We start from the raw sequence: 6,000 nt of genomic DNA, 5'->3' as shown, positions 1-6,000 counted from the left end.
AGAACCTTTTAGTGTAGAATGGGAGGTATGTGAACACTCTCCTTTACTTTTTCACATGTCTCATTATAGCTACAACCTTAAGTGCATTATATTGGTATTTTATGTGGTAGACTAACACAAATTAGGTGATAATTGTGTGGTGGAATCAAAATCGTGTAATGCTGAAAAAAATATTTTGCAGATCCAAATTTGGAAAGTGTTTCTCTGGGTACTTTGTTCAATCCATATCTATTGCAGTTACACCTACAACACTTAGCAAAAAGCTAGAGTTTGGTTAAATTGGATGAAGATAACTTTTAAATAGCAATTTTCAAGTTTTGCTCCACATTCGGTCTGGACTTTGACTGGACCATCGGTGTACTTAAATGTAAATCATTCTGTTGTGGCTCTAAATGTTTGTGCAGGCTCATGACCCTGCTGAAAGGTCAACCTGAACTAAAAGCTTCAAGTCTCTTAAAGCCTGGCTGATGAAGGACCGCATTCCCGTAGCATGATGATTTAAAAAACAAACAAACCAAAAAAACAATAAAAAAAAAACCCTGTTCTGATTAAAGAGCAGGATCAAAATGTCCTTCCTTCAACATAAGTAAAAAAATAATAATTGGCTTAAATACCAGAACATTTAATTGTTGGACCTAATTTTAATATCTCCCAAGAATCTGAGGTCAGTTCCAAAAACAGAAAAAAAATAAAAAATGTAGGAGGACATAAAAAGTCAGTATCATTCTTAAATCCCTCTATTTCAATTTTGTGAAGTGTGTGTGAACACCAGAATAAGTCTAAAGCATCTCAATTCTCCATCCAATTTCCACATGGGTAAAAGAAGATAAAACGCATACAGCCCAAAGACGACTGCTTACCTTTCAGGTAGGCCTGGGAAAATTCAGGTAATTCTGTTTGTGAGCAAAAATTTCCAGGAGCACTCATAACCTGACAGCATGTCATAAACTATTTATGCTATTCCTTGTTGAAAGAAAGCCTCTCACTTCAGTAACAGTAGCAATATTTATGCATGAGCTCAGCAAACAGGTTTACAATATTTACCTGCTACAGTTGGATGCAGTGGCTTGCTTCCATTTGTCACCTGAAACAGCTGGATGATATGCCAGCGCATGGATGGCGTCGAGTGAGGAATGGCTCGTGCTTACGACATTTCTTCACTCTATTTACTGAGTGACATTTACACAATGTTATACAGGAGGGGTGAGATGAGGTAAGCTGCTGAGATGCATCCTGCTGTGCCTCGGATGTCACACTGAGCTTTATTATTCCGTGCTCGCTGTTTGAGACGCCACTGCGCCATGAATCAATACATAAAATTAGTTTTTTCATTTAAATGAAACCTTGGAATATATATATATATATATATATATATATATATATATATATATATATATATATATATATATATATATATATATATATATACATATATAATTTTTTTAAATTTTTTTTAATGTGACCGCTTGAAGTTTTCGCAGGTCAGTTTGTGAGCTTGCAGTGTCACTGTGCTGTAGATCTTCATTAGTGTGATCCCTGTTCGAGTCATGTACTGTTTATTCCAACAAAACACAAAGATTCAGTGATGCAATAAATCATATTTTGGACATTTACGAGTGAGAAACCCTAGCATCACTGTTTGTTTTCCCACAAAAAAAAAAGTTGTTTTTTTTTTTTTGTTTTTTCTTGTCTCATTTGAGTAGATTTTAAGTCTGCGAAACGTAAATTTGTGGTTGAAAATGTGACCAAAACATTAACTGTCCATCTTCATCCGTTCAGTGTTGCCTGATCTGTACCAGCAGGTATTGACATGCCCTCTGTTCGGAGCTATTGACAGCTGAGTCCTCCTTCTCTCATCGGAGGTCAAACTACAAATACTGCAGGAGTCCTTGAGCTGAGAGATTGGAGGTGGTCAGTTCAGGTGGAGAGGTGTTGCACAAGCATGAAGAAATGTTGTGGCTGGAAACTTTGAAGCCAAACAAGAAGAAGTTAGCGTTAGCTCGGCTGTAGAGCGGTGCACTTTTTACACCTCTACGAGGTCAAACCTTTAAATAATTTAACGTGAAATAAAAGTTTGAGGATGATAAAATAATCTTAGTTACATAAAAACTTGAATTTCTGTCCTGGCACCAGGACAGAAATTTAAGCTTAATAAAGCTCAGTGGAATTACAGAAAACCCTTCGCCACTGGCATTTCAGTGTGATGAGCTGTCAAATCAAGTGAATAATGCTTGACTTACATACTAATAGAAATTATAAGGCACTTGTGCTTGGCAGTTTTAAAATGACTTGACTGATACTTCGCAGAAGACGAGTTTACATATAAAAGATGTTCATTGTTTTAGGTTACAAAACTGAAATCACTTTAAATTTGTGGTTTAGATTGACCTTCTTTCTTTCTTTTATTCTGCAAAAATTTTTCTACTAATTTAAAGCTTTTCAGAGTAATTCACCCCAAAAATGTTTTTTACCACAAAAATTTTTTGAGTTAGCTGTGTGACGGTGTTAAACGTATTTTTCTTTTTCTTTCCGCTAATCTGCCAGAGCTGAGTTTGGTAATTTAATATTTGAATAAAATGTCCAACTAAGACCAAACTTTTTCACTAACAGACAAAATAAAGAGAATTTTATGCCCAATATAATTACATGGTGGCTTTTAGGTTTTTCTGTGCGAATCCACTTTCCTCACGCAAAGTTTCAAACAGCATTATTGTTTTTGCAGATCTGTCAGAAATGTTTTGGCATAAAGTGTCTTGTGGCACACATGTCAGCCTTACAATCCTTGTAAGGATTCTTCTTGGATGGGCACAAACTTCAATTAATGGATGGGTTTGAAAGATGCAAATCTGGGAAAATATTCCACAAACTACTTCTGGTAAAAAAAGAAAAAAAAAAAAACAAAGCATTCACAACACCCTAAAACTCATCTGTGTTGCCAAATTCAGGGTCTGTATCTTGGCTTCCTCCAAATGGGAATTGTCCCAAATTCAGGCGAACAGACCAGATGTCCAAAGCATTAAAATTGTCTTTTTTTTTTTTAATTCATGGCATGAATTTAATAGAGCTGAACTCCTTATTCCATCAAGCCGTGTTAGCCAAGAAATCTGGCTGGCTCAATTAGGCTCCAATCAGCCCATCAGTTTCAGATAACTCTTCGAGGCAAGAGATTATTTTTAGATCTGGACTTGGCAATCCACTCTTACATCTGACAACAGTGTTGTTAGTGGTGCTAATCATATACGGTGAGTTTGAACAAATATGTGAAAAAATTTTTTTTTTTTTATAAAAGTCACATATAGTTGGTAGAGTGCACGTACCGTGTGCAGAGGCCGTAGTGCTCCATGTGGTTGTCCTTGGTTTAATTCCCATTTCTGGTCCCTTGCAGCATGTCTTCTCCTTCTCTATCTACCATATTCCCTGCTTATTTACTTTTCAGTAAAGACCACTAGAGCCGAAGAATCTTAAAGAAAAGCATTAGTAATGACGTAAACAGTAAAAAGCTTTGTTACATCAACAATCTGCGTGGCGCTCGGCCTCTACTGAGGTTTTCTTAAGATGAGTGTGGATTGGTTCCTGCTTCAGATCAGAGTCTGGACTTTGAGGAGGTGCTAAACTGTAGCAACAATCAAGATAGGCTCCACCCTGAATAAGCCAATAAACAAAAAAATTGTAAAACAAAAGAATGATTGCTTCCCTAATTTGGCAAATATATCAGAATTTTAATTTGCATATTTGTTTCCAAAGGAAATAACTGTGAATGTAATAACACGAGGACGTGATTGGATTTTCTATTGACTGGGGAAGCATTTTTTTTTTTTTTTTCCACCGCAACCTCAAATATTGTTACCACCATCCAGCAGGTATCATTAATTGCTTGTTACTTGAAAAGCGAGAAGACACCATTTCTGAAGCAAGACAAAATAACCTCTGCCAGGCTCACATTTCAAACTTAACTGTGGCTCGACAACTTTCTTGCTAGAGAAACAACCCCTGCTCTTAGCATCTCTTCTGTGTTATTAATATGGTGGTTATTAATGCAGCGTTCTGGAAATAAAGAATCCCTGTGAAAGTGGCGACGAGGCTGCAGATGATAGATAAGGGCTGCTTTCAGAGAGCATTTTCTGTAATGGAAACCCACTATTAATGGGAATATGAGACCCCCGCGCTCCAACACCCTCTTCAAACTTTTTGTCATGACCTCCAATGCAATCTGCTGAGCTTTTGTACAAACTCTGGCTAAACCGCGGTGGGTCGTGTTCAGGCGTAAAAGATCATGAATAGATTCTCTGCAGGCTACTGGTGTGCAAAAGCTGCTTTAAAGAAAAGAAAAAAAAAGTAACATGTGGGGAGGGAAAAAAAAAAGAAATACTTCAGATAATCTAAAAGGGGTGACTGCCCTGAAAAATAAAACAGTAGTAATAGATTTTTGAAAGAGAAAAAGTAACTGAAGGTCAGAGATGAAAGAGGAGAAAATTATTAGTGAGAGTGCTCCCAGTAGGCACCGCCGTTAAAAAAACAAAAACACAACCACGCTGCTCATATTATGTAATGATTAAACATGTGCCGATGAAAAGTTGATTTCAATGAATATAAAATAGCAGTTTGCATGTTCTCCCTGTGCATGCGTGGGTTTTCTCCGGTTTCCTCCCACAGTCCGAAAACATGACTGTCAGGTTAATTGGCCTCTCCAAATTGCCCCTAGTGTGTGAGTGTGTGTGTGCATTGTTGTTTGCCCTGCGACAGACTGGCGACCTGTCCAGGGTGACCCCGCCTCTCACCCGTAACGTTAGCTGGAGATAGGCACCAGCACCCCTCCCGACCCCACTGAGGGACAAGGGTGTAAAGAAAATGGATGGATGGATGGAATATAAAATAGCATTTTTTTTTTCTTCTCTGCTGATGACGGTGAGTCAGGTTCACATCAGAAGCCCTGTAGATTGGAGTATTCTCATCCCAAAATAACTCAAATCTACAGACATGAGTCGACATGTCATGAAATAAAATAGTTTCATCTGGCTTCTCTTTAAACACCTCACAGATACTGAAAGTGGCTAACTTTGGGTGGCGTTTCACTCAGTAACGCGCCGTATAATGTTGCAGTTAAAGCAATCAGAGCTTGGGTACGGTGTGTTCATCAGTCGATGGCCAATCAAGGAGAAAATCATCCGTTTCCTGTTGCAGCAGATTTCTCCTGGGATCTTGGGTTTTTCTTTCACTGTGAATTTTTATGCATCTAAATACGTTCATATTAAGTATCAGGAGTATAAGTTGAAATTGAAGATACATTGATTTGGGCCAGTGATCAATATGTAAAGGGTTCAAAGTAGCCTTTCTTTTTTTTTTTTTAACCATAATCTGTTTCTAAAAATATATTTCTTATGCTTTTTTAATCACTTTACATGTTTTTTTTCTTTATTGAAGACCCAATTTAAGAGATCCAGACTTCAAAAAGGAAAAGCATATGGCAAGACTCAACCTGCAATAGTAAAAACCACAAAAGGTCTTGATAAAATAATCTTTAACTCTGAGAAACTCAATAAGTGGAAACATATTGAAATGCAAGAAATTTAATGAAATTCTGGAACAAGATAAAATGCTGTGCTGTCCTGTAAGCATGTAAGCTGGGTGCGATATTCTCTTGACATAATCATCATTTCAAAACGTATGCAGTTTAAAGTGGAAAAGATTCACTCATTACTTTCAGACTGTAGAGTTCAAATAGATATAAAAAGGAGGAGTAAAAAAAGACAGGATAGGCTTCAAATTGCATGTTTAGTGTTGTGTCTAATCCAAAAGAGCCGTCTGGTGCAGGGGGGTGGGGGGAATGCGTTAAATGTAAATTACTTTCCCCTGCATGCAAGCTGAGATCTACAACAGAAACAAGGACTCAATTTAATCCAGTGTGTTAAAAGAACAAGAACCTGTTTCCTGTTGAATTAACAGCTGCATCCAGGCGACCTGCAGCGTGAACTGTTGTTCAGCTTTAATTTTCAAGAATGA

This window comes from Poecilia latipinna, unplaced genomic scaffold (assembly GCF_001443285.1).
Source record: "Poecilia latipinna isolate Pla-1442-1.1 unplaced genomic scaffold, P_latipinna-1.0 Scaffold885, whole genome shotgun sequence".
Classification (NCBI taxonomy): Eukaryota; Metazoa; Chordata; class Actinopteri; order Cyprinodontiformes; family Poeciliidae; genus Poecilia; species Poecilia latipinna.
Note: the sequence above shows the minus strand (reverse complement) of the source record.